The 15,523-nt window shown below is 38.2% G+C and overlaps 1 pseudogene; it reads left to right on the plus strand.

Annotated features, from left to right (window-relative positions):
* The first annotated feature begins 9 nt into the window (after positions 1–9).
* Positions 10–14,096, plus strand: LOC114565071 (immunoglobulin lambda-1 light chain-like; annotated as a pseudogene).
* The last annotated feature ends 1,427 nt before the right edge of the window (positions 14,097–15,523 follow it).

Below are 15,523 nucleotides of genomic sequence, written 5' to 3' on the forward strand. Positions count from 1 at the left end.
TTCATTAATCATTCCGTAAAACCGTAGAGAGGATGATGAACAGGGATCATGCTGTGTATGTCAGATGTAAATTGGATTTTGCGTGCCGACAGCGGTGGATTCTTCCTGTTTACCCGGTGTCTCCTGAGCTCGATCAGCTGTTGCAGCCCTGCTGGTCACAAAGGATGCGTGGAAGGGGAGGTGCTTGTCTGGATAACTTGCGTTACCTGGATTGTAAAACTTCATCGGGTGTTGAGGTAGGGAAAGTCCAAATGGCTCTCCTTAACGCTCGGTCACTGTCCAATAAGACGTTTATCCTCCGAGACTTTTATGACTCCCATGAATTGGATGTAATGTTTTTAACAGAGACGTGGTTGCATGTCGGTGAATTAGCGCCCCTGGTGGAACTCTGTCCTCCTGATTCCAGTTTCTTCAGTTCTCCTCGACTGACAGGCAGAGGAGGTGGGGTGGCCTCACTTTTTAAGGACCGTTTTAAATGCAAACAGTTGCTAAACCTCCCTGTCTTCACTAATTTGAACTGCAGCTTTTCACCTTGAATAATCCCTCTCTTGTTTTGGTTGCTGTTATCTATCGTCCACCCAAATATCATGATAAATTTATTTCTGAATTTGCAGACTTTTTATCCAGCTTTTTTCTGCAATATGAAAGGATTTTGATTGTTGGTGATTTTAACATTCAAATTTGTTGTATTGACAAGCCTCTGGTTAAAGACTTTTTAAATATTATTGAGTCTTTTAATCTCACACAATTTGTGACTGGATCAACACATCAGCACGGACATACACTTGATCTAGTGTTAGGTTATGGGTTGTCTGTATCTGTAAATGAAATTTCTGTGTTACCTGTTTTAGATCACTCAATAATTTCATTTGAAATTTTAATTCCAAATTCACTCATCCTTGGGAAAGAAACAAGGACAATAAGGTCATCTCGTCATATCAGCACAAGAGCTTTACATGATCTAGCTATGGGTTTGCGGATGTGGTCGATCCAGTATTTAATCAGGCTCTTTCAGTTGACCTCCTTACATCTAATTTTAACAGTGTTCTTGGGGCCTTCTTGACTCTGTGGCTCCAGTAAAGACCCGGAGGTGTCTTATAAAGAACCATACCCCTTGGTTAAATGATGATTTACAAATGCTTAGAAAGAGCTGCAGAAAAATTGAACGTCAGTGGCGTCACTCAAGGCTTGAAGTGTTTTATCATGCATGGAAAGACAGTCTGACCAACTACCAATCTAGGATGTCAGCTGCAAAAGCAGCCTACTATTCTAATTTGATTTTAAATAATAGGCATAATCCCAGACTGTTATTTGACACTGTTTCTCGACTCTCACAGCGTGTTCATGCAGTTAGTGGTACTGACCTATCTGCACATGATTTCTTATTGTATTTTAATGAAAGGGTAGAGGACATTAGAGCCAAAATACCCCAGTCTTACAGTGACAATGCAGAGTGTGTTTTTGATTTGTCTATCTGCACAGGACAAGGCTTTTCTCAATTTGAACCAATTTCCTTGGCTTCTTTGAGTAAGGTTGTAACGGTAGCACGGTGTACAACCTGCTCACTTGACCCTCTGCCTTCTTGGGTTGTCAAAGAGCTATGGCCTACATTAGGACCTTATGTTTCAATGATCTTAAACTCTTCCCTCCTCACTGGAGTCTTTCCAGCTTGCTTCAAAACTGCTGTGGTTAAACCCCTACTAAAGAAGCCTAGTTTGGATGTAGACTCCATGACCAACTATAGACCTGTCTCAAATTTGGCTTTTCTGTCAAAAGTGTTTGAGAAAGTGGTCTCAAATCAGCTCTTAAATTATTTGTCACTAAATAAGCTATTTGAGCCATTTCAATCGGCTTTCGGGTAAATCATTCCACAGAAACAGCACTTACAAAAGTGGTGAATGACTTGCTACTGTCTATAGATTCGGGGTCAACAAGCGTTTTCTTGCTGTTAGATCTTAGCGCTGCTTTCGACACGGTTGACCACTGTATATTACTGGATAGACTTGAGAAATTCTTTGGTATCTCAGGACAAGTTCTAGAGTGGTTAAGATCCTACCTGTCAGAAAGATTTCAATGTGTTTTATATGACAACATATTTTCGAGTCCTGTGCCGTTAACCACGGGGTTCCCCAAGGCTCTGTACTGGGTCCATTGCTTTTTCACTTTACCTATCCCCATTGGGTCAGATTTTCCGTTCTTTTGGGATTGCTTTTCATTGTTATGCTGACGACATGCAGCTGTATATGCCACTAGATGTAGGAAGCGAGTCTAACACAGCTAAACTTGAGGCCTGTCTTGCAGCTGTTAAGAGGTGGTTATCAACAAATTTTTGTTGCTTAATTCTGCCAAGACCGAAATGATGGTTATTGGACCAGCAAAACTAGGTCATCTTTATGATCACTTTACTTTGTCTCTCGATGATTGTGTAATCAATCGTAGACACCAAGTTAAGAATCTTGGTGTGCTCTTTGATCAGACACTTTCTTTTGGTTTACATATTAAGGAGGTGACCAGAGTTGCTTTTTTCCATCTCAGAAACATCTCAAAGATAAGATCAATACTGTCGTTTAAGGACGCTGAGGTCCTCATTCATGCCTTTGTGTCATCCAGGCTAGATTATTGTAATGTGCTTCTGTCGGGTCTGCCAAAGAAAAGTCTGCGGAGTCTGCAGTTGGTTCAGAATGCTGCGGCTCGTGTTCTGACTGGGGCCTCCAGATATGAACATATTACACCAGTGTTAGTTTCTCTCCATTGGCTCCCTGTTCATGCCAGAGCAGACTTTAAGGTGTTGCTGCTAATTTATAAAATATTAAATGGCAGCGCACCGCTGTATCTCAATGACCTAGTGAAACCCTATGTGCCTGCTCGAGCCCCCTGCGTTCTCAGGGGGGGTCTTCTGAGTGTCCCAAGGGTTAAAAAGAAGACAATTGGGGAACGGGCCTTTTCCTTCCGCGCACCAACATTGTGGAACAGCTTACCTCTGAACATCAGGCAGGCTTGTTCTGTTGAGGTTTTTAAAGCAAAGCTAAAGACCCATCTGTTTACTGTTGTGTATGAGACCTAATTTTTAATCTAATGTTTTTCTGAGAATGTGTGTTATATTTTAGTCATTGGAACTGTTTTTAAACTGCATTTTCTATGTTCTGTACAGCACTTTGACTTGAAAGCGCTTTATAAATAAATGTATTATTATTATTATTATTCCAGTCTCTGGTCTTCCCCCAGACTGAGGAACAGACAAAAGGTTCAGTCTCTGAGAACTTCAGGTTTCTATCAGAGCTAGTAGAAGTACTGGTAATATTTCTGAGAGTACAATTAACTGTATTGTATCAGCTGCAGTAGAAATAGTATTTTAATTTAACTAAAAGACCAACAATTATACCAGTTATACTTGTCATTGACTGTTGTGTGTTTCTTTATCCACGATATCTCACTGTTTTTTCTTTGCCAGTAAAACAAGAGGTAAGAGCATCATCATGTCGTCACGGCGACCATCCTCATCAGCATCACCTGGATACCCTTGCACTTCTCTGACTGACCACAGGGTGACACTCTTTCTCTTTGGTGGTTACTGTCAGCACCGACAGCAAACACAGAAACCCACAGTGAGATCAAGTTTAGTTTGAAATGTGTCCCACGGCCATGTTGGAAGAGCTTATTTATTGTTGTGACAGAGATCTAAGAGCATAAAGATGTGATGTCAGACATGTTTGTCTGCTGACACAGCTGCAATATGATGTCATTCTTCCAACAGTTCTTCATGGTGACAATGATCAAACTGTTCAGAGTTATAGCATTTAAATAGCACAGACATACCTTTAAATAATATTAAATGTGTCATAACTGTTCCTTAAGCTTCTTAAAGGAACAGACTGACATTTGTCTGCTTTGGTTTGACTTGTTATTCTATTTAAAGGAGTTTAAAGGAGAAAATATTTTCTAATAGCATTAAATAAGTGAAGAAGCTGCTGTTTGTTGGGGGAGATGGTACTTTATAATATGTTTTATTAATTCTGTAAAAGCTGTGATGTATCAAAAGGAAGTTAAAAACAACTTCAGTTAAAATATTCAAATTGTAAACCAGCTTTAAACTCTTTTAAATATTTTATTATACCAAGAATATACTAATAATTCAGGTCAGACTAAAGAAAGACATTTTTATTACACATAAAAGCATCTCACTGCTTATAACAGACAACACATCACTACAATCTGGCTTCTGTCTGTTTGCTTCCTGTTTGATTTAGAATTGATTTTAAGATTTAACTGATCACTTTTAAAGCTCGTCTGGGTCTGGCTCCGAGCTATACAGCGGAGATGTTGACCCCATGAGAGACAGTTTGCAGCCTGAGATCCTCAGGTCACCCTTGTGCTCGTTCCAAAGTCGAGGCTTGAATCTAAAGGTGACCTTTGACCTTCAGGACCTTTTGCGCCTCCCCTCAGTCTTTGGAATGTCCACCTGCCTAAAGAGACAAAGCTCACAGAATCAGTAAACTCTTTTAAATCCCTTCTTAAAACACGTTTATAGACTAACTTTAATGTGATGTTCTCTCCATTTTATATGTTTATTTTTTATTGCTCTTCATTTTAATAATAGATTTTGTTGCTTTATACTTTTTTTTTTGCACATTGTTTGTCTTATTTATTATTATTGTTATTATTATATACAAGACATTTTGACTGCCCACTAAGGAGACAAAGCTCCCAGAATCAGTAAACTCTTTTAAAATCCCTTCTTAAAGATGTGTTTGAATTCTCACCAAAATGCAACCTTGGGTCTTTTTTGTGAAAGAAAAAATTAAGCATAATTAGGACGGAATAAATATATGAAATGGAGAGAACATTACATTAAAGTTAGTCTATAAACTTTGTGTTTTAAAGAGCCCCGTAACTCTGGTCTCAAAATGCAACCTAAGGTCTTTTTGTCGTACCCAAAACTCAAACATTCATTTAAAAGCATAATTAGGAACCTGAAGTGCAGTTTTAAGATTGACCATTTCTTCATTTTCAAAATGGCCTTTGAATGGGAGTGCTAGGGGCACTACTATGATTGCATAAATATCGCTATTTTCATAACACTAAGAAGGGACTCGACACAACATGAAACTTTGCTTGAAGTATCACCAGGGTCTCTCTAGGTTTGACATGACCCCAACCATTGAGAACATTGTTTATGTACACAGATTTATTTATTCATTTTGTATTGCTCTTTATTTTAATAATTGATTTGATTGCTTTAACCTTTTTGATTGCATTTTTTGTCTTTGTCCAATCCTTCTTATTATTGTTATTATTATATACAAGACATTTTGACATGTTACAAGTGTAGAATAATAAATGGCTGAATTCCATTTAGCTGCTTCAGTTTCAGGGTCCTGTATTGTTCCTGTTGGCTGTCTCACCATCAAGGTTTACAGGAACACTTGAACAGAACAGAGCCATCGTTCATCTTACACTTGTGCTTTTCCTTCTATGACAAATGAAGTCAAAATATCTGCAGTGAAAAAAGGCCTGTTGTCAGAGAGCAGCCTTATCTGTGTGCTGCAGGGGCTGATGGGAGATGTGAGGAGCTGTTAGAAACCACGTGGCCCTCGTCTGATCTCACAGCTCGTCCTTGTTTGGCCTCAGCTGCATCAGAGCTCCACTTCTCCCCAGGTTCACCAGAGGAAACACCACTCAACTAAATGCTTTTCCTCCCAGCTGCTGCTCTGTGCTGTCTGTGTTCAGGTGAGTGTTTCCAGCCAATCAGGAGCCAACAAACTCCACCTTTAACAAACACTGGCTCACACTCACCTTCATCTACCTGTCTGTTTCTCTACAGCGCTGGCTGCCATGGCAACACAGCTGATTCAGGATGATTTAACATTGACCAGGAGAGTTGGTGGAGACGTCTCCTTCAGCTGTCGAGGCACTGAGCAGTGTGATGGAAGTTATATATACTGGTACCAGAAGAGAGACAAAGAAACATTCACACTGATTCTGTATATTGACAAGAGTACTGGTGTCATAGAGAAGGAGAGATACAATCATCCTCAGAAAGATGATTTCTCAGCTGTGAATATACAGAACAGCTGGGAGTTGCAGATCCAGAAGGTTAAACCCGATCATTCAGCCACCTACTACTGCTCCTGTTGGAAGGATGATCCCCACAGTGAGAAATGCTCCCTGCAGCCTGAACAAAAACCTCCAGATGAACAGATGTCAAACAGTGTTTGTGACAGGAAGAGATCAGTAAACCACAGCCCAGGTTCACATATTTCACCTCCATCTCAGCCAGAGTCACTAACAGTGTTGAGCAGTAACGCATTACTAAGTAATCTATTACTGTTATATTATTAGGATACATTCCCCAGTAATGAGTAGTGTAAGGGATTACAATTTCCAAAACAGTAATTATATTTCTGTTATTAATCCAGTTAGAAAGAAATATAGTAATATAAAAAGTACAATAACTAATTAGTTGTGATACGTAAGTAATACGTAAGGTAATATTACTTTTTAATTAGTAATAACTAACAAGTAACTTCTTCCACTTCCTGAGTCAGTTGTCTAACACTGGTCACAAACACACTGAACTGAGCTGAAGTTTCTTTTCTTAACAACACAGAGAAACAATAATAAAAGATCTGAAACAGAAAACTATACAAATAATTAAATTAATAATACAGATACATGTATGTATATGTGATAAAAATATGAATAATTCCTTTTTGAAAAGAAGTTCCTGATTCCAATCATTTAGACAAAATTGTCAAAATGATGAAACCAAAAACAGCTTCAACATTTAAAGATTAAAATCCTCTGATTTGACCTGCTGCAGGAATAAAGTCTGTTCCTCCTCACAATGCTGATCTGCTCTTAATGCAAACACTTCCTGTGTCTCCTTCACAATAAAAGCTTTGCAGACACATTTCTAACATCACATGTTGGAACTTATTTCAGCAGATAATCTCACTTTAGTCTTTTCATCCAACCAGAACTTTGATCCAGAACCAGAAACCAGACATGATGTTTATGGTCCCCAGAGGATAAACCCTAATATTTATACACATTTTAAGATGTCTTATAAACTGTTAATCAACACAGAAATGTCTAATGACAACATGTGACAGAATATGGATTGAAGATATTTTCAGGTTTTAAAACAAAGTATAATTATAATATCAAACCCAATATATATATATATATATATATATATATATATATATATATATATATATATATATATATATATATATATATATATATAAATATATATTCATCCAAACACTGAAATCACTTTGAATGAATGATTAAATTGTAACAAACCTTTTCATCCAATAACGTAATTTCAGCTTTAATATTTCTGACCTTAAGTTCAACAACTATATAAAAAGTAGGAGGATCACAACTCTTTCTACTTCAGATAACAACAAGACTACATTGCAACACACAGACACTAGGCTCGTCTGAGATGAGCCAGATCTGCGCAGAATCGATCACCGGCGATCGCCGCCCAATGCATGCCGGTTAGATTCTTGTCCGACTTGATCCCGACTCGCTCTGACGTCATGCACACGTGGGCAACGATAATCTGACGAGACCGAGGCGGCCGCAGTTCTGAGACGCAGGTAGCGCAGTTGCTTTTCACCAACTGCAAGAGTCAGGCGGACGCAGGCGGACCCAGGGCATGCTGGGAAACGCCGGCCTCTCAGCTGATCGAACAGCTGATTGGTTCAGAATCGACTCAACATGATGACGTTTTATATAAACTTTTTTATTGATTTTTAATCGGAGGGATTTTAACTGCTATTTGTCTGATTTAAAGGCTTATTGTGTACAGAACACCTGTTGTGAGGCCGATAGTTACGTTTAGAAGTCAGAGAGACTAAATCTGTTCAGGTTATGGATCATCTACAGTCTGTTGGTGATTAAAATCAGCAAAAGATCACATGTAGAGAATTTTGACAGCTACTCTGTCTTAATAAAATCAACTGGAGACTGTGTAGGAGCTGATATATGGGTCTGATAACATTTTATTAAATCGGAATCGGACCACAGTGTTTGTGTCACTTCCTGTTCAGCCTGAAGGCTGCTGGAATCAGCTGGAAAACTGTCCCACTTGAGAGCGGACTTTGTCACCGCTCTCGTCTACTTTACAGGCGAGGCGCAGTTCATCTCCAACGAGCCTATTATAAATGTATAGTAATGGATGTTAGGTGCTCCCCTCCCTGCTCTCTTTTTCCTCTGTTGATCTCAGGTGTTCCTGATTTCTGATTGAGGGGGGCCCCTCCCCTGGATATAAGAGAGGCTGGGAGACAGAAATCTGTCTCTGAGACTGAAGCAGCTGATCACCGTTGGTTTCTCTTCTCTTCTTTTGGGTTTCTTTGCTTTGAGGAGGGAGGTCTGGTAGTCTAGTTTTTGTGGCTTTGTTTCTGTTAGTTACTACTTTTTAGTTTATGGGGGGTTCTGGGTCTGAAGGCCCTTGGTGGGTTGGCTCAAGCTTCTTCTCTTCTTTTGTTCTTTTTGGCCAGACCTCCAGACTCCTGTAGTTTTGGTTTAATCAGTAATAGTTAATTTGTGAATAAATCTTAATTTACTTTAACTAATCCTCAGGTTTGGTGTTATTAGATATGTTGACGTCACATTTAAGTTGTGTTTGTTTGCTGTGGCCGTAACATATTTGGGGGCTCGTCAAATGGTCAGGTGTGTAGATCTCTAGAGTGTGGTGTTGATTTGGTGAATACCTTGGTTGTGGTGTTGTGTGATGAGGCCTTCCTGAAGGGTGTGTGGTCAGTAACTACACTGCAACACACAGACATTATGAATTTATGGACTAAATATAAAAATGTGAGCTGATGAAGTTACTGGATAAAAACCTATCAAAGTCAGTAGGATTCATCCTCGGAGGAACATAACGTCTGAACAAATGATCCACAGCTAGTGTAACAGACTGGAAGTCTGTTAATGTTAAATCTTGATTTAGATTCCCAGCCACACCAAGAAAGACAAAAAAGTTAAATTTAAAGTGACATTAAAATCACATTCTCCTCAAAACCCAGGGAGACAATAAAACCATAGATTGTCCAATATTCTGTCCCATGGTGAAACAACACCCAAGTCCAGTCCAGCCTGGAGTCAGCTCCGGGTTTCTCCTGGCACGGCACAGAAGATCTGCTTCAGCGGGGCTTTGAATAGCCGAGTCCAGTCCAGAGATCCAGAACCAGGAATTCTGTGGTGCCGCTCTGCTTCTGTCAGTGGAGAACTGTAAAATCAATGGGTAGCCTGCTCCTAGCCCGGCAACTTTAAACCAGTCTCGGCTGACTAGAGGGACAACTTTCCTTTCCTCTACTTCAAGTGGGCTCATCAACAATACTGCCGTGTCTGCTGCTCTGCCGTCGGCCCCTGGATCTGGCACCTTCACAGGAATGAACAACTAGTAAAAACGACTCCTTTAGCTCAAATGCTAAAACACACACACACCAGTGTGGGAGAAAAGGACCACTTCACTGCAGAGTCTGGGATTCAGCTCCACCAGGGTACAGGAGATCCAGTCAGCAGCAACACCGAGGGAGGAGAAGATCAGCAAGCCAGGCCACTGCAGGACACGGCCCATTCAGAGCATTGTCCCTCCTGGTAAGGGGTCTAGCCTCCTTTTATAGGGACTGGTCTGATCAGCTGGCCAATCAGATCGCTGATGTGAACGGGGTTCTACAGGTGTGTCAATTAGTGATTGTTGTTGCAGTTCATGAAAGATAGAAGAAAGATAAATTGTCCACAGCAAAATATAATAAATTAAACCCACAGCAAACAATATCAGAGTTTTAAAGCAAACATTTATCAATAACAATTATACAAAATAAACTAAGGTCATCGATCACACTGCTCTACTTGTTTTATATTATATGACACTAGTACAGCATACATACAGACATAAAAGAAGACAGTCATGTTAATATGAAGATTAGAGAAACACATCATGGAGCTGGAATATGATCCTGGTTAATAATTTGGACTGGTTCACCTCAGCAGACACATTCAACAGCTGACAGGTTTTTGTATCACTCAGTTTCACTGTGGGAGTCGGAGTGTACCTCATCTTTGGCTCTGGAACTAAACTGATTGTAACAGGTAAGAATAAACATTTATTTCCTTCAGTTGTTTTATTGAACAAGTTGAAAATGTGTTTTAATGAGTTTCTGTCTCTTCAGGCTTCACATGTTAGTTTTTTCATCATTAGAAGAGAATTCCTGCAGCCATGCAGCTATTGTTACATAAAAAGGTTCATAGTTCCTGAAAACATGTTTAAATCTCACTGCACAACTCCAGTTATTCTTTATTTCTCAAGAGATTAATCTGATTTATAGAAAAAGTTTAATGAAATGTTAAAAACATACAGTATTTGATCCTCTCAGTTAATCAGCAATAAGATAATATATGATGTTCAACATAATCTAATATATGTCAGTAAATGTATTTTGTAAAGAGTATAACTTTAATTATATTGTTTAGAATAATTAATTAATCATTTTAAAAAGTTATTGTATTTTTATATGATGGTACATTTGTCTTTTAGTGGAAGATATATTCATACATGAAGACACAAAAATACTGAATATATTACAATAAATATAACTTATGCTAATAATTTATTTTTATATATATATATATACAGAATATATATATAACAGCTCAAACATATATTTATATTTATCTCAGCGTACTTTTAATATAAATAGTATTTGATGATTAACATAATCTGAAGATTTTATTTAAATTGTGTATTTGATGTAAAATTAAAAAAATATGAAATTACATTATATTTAATTTGTTTTATTAAAAGTAGAGTAAAATATAAAGTGGTAAATATATAAAATGATATGCCCTATTGTAGTAATTAAAATGATAATTGTATTTAATGAAAAGATAAATATGTAATTTATTTTAATATGTAAGTTAACTCTACAACACTGTTCCTTTGTGTGAAGGTACATTTTATAATTATTATATGTTAATTTACAATCAAGACGATCAAGATAGTCTGTTTATTATATTGCAGTTTTTATTTAAATGTGATATATCATAAAACCAACCGGTTGTCACTCTGAACTGGTAAAATGAGGAGGTTTGGACAGTGTCTGTCAGCGTCTGAAGAGACCCTAAAAACACCTTCAGTGTGTTTGTAGAGAGCTCCAGGGAGAGCAGCAGCTACATGGAGCTTGAATAGGACTTAGCATTAAGAGAGACTACGGTAGAGAGTAGTATGAAAGCCCAAACATCATCATAGGGAGGTTGGTTGGGGGGGTGGATGGGTCAAACAACACAGGACTTTCACCCAGGAGACCGGGGATCGTGTCCCGCGTGTCCCGTTTCCTAAACCCAACCGTCCCGTTCTTGTCCCGCGTGTCATGGAAACGTAAGCCCCCCCCCCATCTTTTCCTAAACCTAACTGAGTCAAAAATGGGCCGCATAGTCCCGACCCAGCACGTTTAGATAAAGGGTGTTTAGATCTGACACTAAAGGAGACTTTTATCATCAATAACAACACCAAAGGCTCCTGACCAAGCGTCTGTATTTTATGAGATGGGAGTGAGAATCTGTTGAAGAAAAATCATTTATGGTTTAATGTCAAGATATTTTTTGACGTAAAAATGATTTCTACTCGTCAATATTTATTGGCTCCTATACAAATAGTTTTTTCATTAGTGGTCATCAAATATGGACAAAGACTCAAATAAATTGTTATATTTGATCTTCATATAAAATGTAGAAACACATCATGAACAGAGTCATAGATGAGTTAAAGTTCATACTGAAAGTGGAGGCTGTTATTTAAAAAAAAAAATATCAAATCTAATTACAATTAATTAACTTACTGGAGAGACAGTGATTTCTGTCTGTTATTGACCGCATACATTTAAAATATAAATTATTTAAATCTTTTTGTTGTCATATTTACTTTTTGCCCTTTGTGTTTTACTTGCCCCGGGCCATGGGGCAACACTTATTGTTGAACATTTTATTGTAGTTGTGTATAAACGTGAACATTGTTGGTAAAAATTCTGAAATTTTTTTATGAATTGTGTAGTTTCAATAAATATTAAAATATGTTAAATAGATTGTAATAATTCAAAATTGCTCAAGTATTGAATGTGAAAGTTAATGTTATTTATTATAATATAGAAAGAAACTGTACATTATATGAAGGACAATGTCATCACTATATTATGTTAGTAAAACTAATTACAGTGAATAGACTTTGTATATTAATCCATAATTGTCTTTAGTCCCCATATAAGCCGTGCTGACATGAGATGATCAGTGTGTGTTTGATATGAAGCTGAATCCAGTATATGTAGTGAACTTTGTGCTGTATTGATGAGTAGTTTAGTGATCAGAGTCCATGTAGTTTCCAGGATCAGACTGAATGCAGTGCTGTAAGCTGCTGGTGACTGTGTGAATGTGTGTCTGTGCTGCTTGTTGCTGCTGTCAAACTTCAGATGAGCCGGTAGTGAAGCCCGTGGTGAGCGTGTACCCAGCAGCATCCAGAGCCCACCTGGAGGGGAAGAGCTCCCTGCTGTGTCTGGCCTCAGCCATGTTTCCTCCTCTGGTCCAGTTCTCCTGGAAAAGACGAAAGGAGAATGGTCCTCTGGAGGAGCTGCCCTCTGATGAGGGAGAACAGCTGGAGATCAGAGAGTCAGGACACACCGCCTCCATCTTGCTGATCCATCAGAAAGAGAACAGCACATATAAATACCGCTGTGATGTCCTACATGAAGGGGGGGGGCAGTGGAGGCCCAAACAGAACAAGGTAATGAAGACTTGGTGACTGTTTTCAATACCAACTATGTTTAAATGCACTTAATAACTTGGTTTTATCTCTTATTCTGAAAAAGACAATATTCCACTAATATTCCCGTTAACATGCAGCTGTGCTAAATAGGATTTTTGTTCCAGCGGTGGTGGACTTGTTGGATTATGTGAACACAGCCTCCCTCTTTCATTCCTTCAACCAGCTTCTTGAAACAGTCAGCATCTCTACAGCAGCCTTGCAAACTGTTGCTTTTTGTACAACAACCATAGCAACGCACAGAGCTGACAGTGATGAAGGCTTGGTGACTGTGTTCAGCAGTGATTCAGCTTCATGTGGAGATGCTGTCAAAGAGAGCAGAGGAGTAGATGACTGACATTTGTCACTGCAACTCCAAACATTTCACTGCTTTTCTGTTTCAGAGGTTCCAGCTCCAGCAGCCTCCTGTCCTCCAGAGAGAGATCCACCAGACCAGCTAGCTCTGGAGGAAGCTGACTGTAAGATCACCTGCTGACTCTCCTTCAATAACTATGTTTCCTTTTACACTTCAGCTTTTGTTTTCAATGCCAACACTTAAAGTCACTGTCCTGGCTCCATATCTGAAAAGCTTGGTAGAGATTTGACTTGTTTGTTTTTAATAGGGGCCTTTGAGCTTTCATGTTTGAGCCCATTTCATGTGAATCTGGAAACATCAAAGTGTCAAGTGTGTGTGTGTTCTGATGAAATGTATATAGTGTGTGTGTGTGTGTGTGTCTCAGTGTCCTTCCAGTCCCAGTGCAGGGTGAAGTTGTTCTGTCTGCTGTACACCCAGCTGATAGTGAAGAGTCTGGTGTACTGCTGTGGACTCTCTCTGCTGATGATCCTCAGAAACAAGGGACCATCCACCAGCTGAACACATGCTGACTGACTGACATGCTGATTTTCTGCTCGACTTTTCTCGTCATCAAATCTCATCAATTCATCTCATTCATCACTTTGATCAGTATTAAAAAATATCAATTATGACGTGTTGTAGTTGTCATCTGAACCATATAAATACATATATATCTTAGCAGTTACTAAGTTTAAATTCTGTGGTGTTTTTAGATACTTTAGTTTATTTCTACTTTTAATTGTGACTTGTATAATGATAGCTCACTTGTATAATCAGCTGTCTGGTAGATATTTTATAGATCATAGTATTTTTTCTGTTCTTGCGTTTCTCTTTAATACATTATGCGTATGAGTGTGGCAGCTTTTTCATTTTTTTCAGTGTAACATTCTTAATGAACGTAAATGAGCAGAAATAAAAGTTTTTGTTTTTTCATCCTTGTTTTTTTTGGATTTCGTTCAAATAATTAATTGTAGTAATATAGATTATATTAATTAATCAAAAATCATCGTCAATAGACATCTATCCAAAGACAACAAATATATGTAACCAGTTGTTGTATACAGATCAGTAGGTGTGGGTGTTTCACGCTGGAGTCTTCTTGAAGACAAATCTTTTATGGTGAGTTGCTCGGTAATACCTGGGGTCATGCGGTATATGGGGCACAGGTATTTGTTAATCATAAATGTCTTTAAAAATAGGCATATATAATATAATACCTGGAAAATACCTACAAATTAGGCTTTTTTTTCTGGGGTTGAGTGGTATATGGGACACAGGAAATGTCCAACAGAAATGTTTAATTAGCTTATTAACTATCTGTAATAATAAAAATAATGAGTCAAACTCTACAATGATGATGCCGTTATTTACACACATGAACAAACAGCAGAAAAAGCTACTTTTAAGCTACAACTGGATATTGGGATATTTGTCTTTGATAACAACAAAACATTTATATTACTAGACTGTGTTTATTTGTGCCTGTAGATTTCTCCTAAATTCAGCCAACGTTAACGTTAGATAATGCCTTGTTTGCATATGTAAACATTCAATTTCATGAAAATAAAAAAAATAAAAACTAATTGTCTTAAAGTAGGTAATCCACTGGGGAGGTTTCATGTTGATATCTGTTAGTTAAAATATTAACACTTATTTACCTGTAGAGTCATTCAAATGTCTTAATTTTATAATCGATATCTTTAAAGGTTTTGTTTTGTTCTAATACTCTGAGCCAGAAATCTCCACTTCAGTAGCTCTTACATAACCCAAATTTTATAATTTGATTCCTATATTTATTTTGAAGTTGTTGTTTTTTCACGCAGGGCTTTGTTCAGATATCATTCAGAGTCTGACTTCTACAACATTGTACGTATGCAAATAAGCACATATTTAATAAGAAGATTACTTATTTGCATTGCAGACACTCATGTGAGTTGTCGTGTTTGTATGAGGACTCTCATCAAATCCAAGTGTAAACTGTAAAGTTGACCTTTGATGGCTAAAATCCCCATAAATAAAGTCCATGGAGGTGACCTCCAGGTGGGTCATCATTGTTGCTCTCTGGGCTCAGTTAAACTGTGTGTGGGTAGAGGGCTCAGTGGAAAAAAAAAAAAGCTTCCAGACCACAAGAGAAAAGACACACAGCTGCAGAGAGGAAGAGGAGTTCCTGAGTGTTTACAGCAGCAGCAGATATGAGTCTGTTCTCAGTGGTTATTAGAAATCATAAAAACTGTTGACAGAGAATCACCACTTCCTTTCCTGCAGCAGACGGGCTGTGTGGGTTTCTGCTCTGCAGCCTTTCTCACATTAACAACACAATGACAGTTACAACCATCCACTCTGGTTAAAGGATCATTCCA

This window comes from Perca flavescens, chromosome 12, assembly GCF_004354835.1.
Source record: "Perca flavescens isolate YP-PL-M2 chromosome 12, PFLA_1.0, whole genome shotgun sequence".
Lineage (NCBI taxonomy): Eukaryota > Metazoa > Chordata > Actinopteri > Perciformes > Percidae > Perca > Perca flavescens.